Here is a 650-nt window from a genome sequence, read left to right as displayed (position 1 = left end):
GGAGAAGCAGCGTAAGGCCGCCCCCCCCCCCCAGACACTCACAGACCCCAGGAAGGGAGCAGCTTTTCTTTCACAGAGGGTCCTGGTCAGCGCTGGGCCGGGGCAGGGCCGGGGGGCTTCTGACTCTAGTGGGGCCACAGCCCAGGGAAGGGTCAGGGTGGGAGGCAGCCCTGGCATCCTGAGCCTGGCCCCCTCCCCACCCCCGCTCAGCGGTCCTGGCTTGTCTCACCAGCACAGCCCTGAGGCTGAGACCCTGCAGGTGGCCCTGGGTGTCCACAGGGAGATGCCAGGCCAGCCAGCCCCTCTCCTTCAGCAGCCAAGCCCCCGCTGGCACGCGGAGCAGTGGCCAACCCCTTGCGGTGTCCCAGACCTCCCTCCAGCTGCCCAGGGATGCTCGCCCTCGGCCAGAGTCCTTGGAGTGAGGCTGCACGCCCAACACCCCCGAGATGTCAGCCAGCCTGCCCCACTCAGTGGAGGCAGAGACCCCGATTCCTCCCCACAGGGGTCTCGGGCACATTCTGATAGGATCGGGCCACTTTACGGACAGGGAAACTGATGCCAGGAAGGCCGTGGCCAGCGTGGCTGGACTGTCGCCGGCCCAGCCCCTGCGGCGGGGGGGGGGGGGCCCCCCGCGCGCGGGGGGACGCGCC

This window comes from Tupaia chinensis, unplaced genomic scaffold, assembly GCF_000334495.1.
Source record: "Tupaia chinensis unplaced genomic scaffold, TupChi_1.0 Scaffold000671_2, whole genome shotgun sequence".
NCBI lineage: Eukaryota > Metazoa > Chordata > Mammalia > Scandentia > Tupaiidae > Tupaia > Tupaia belangeri.
This window is presented reverse-complemented; position numbering follows the sequence as displayed.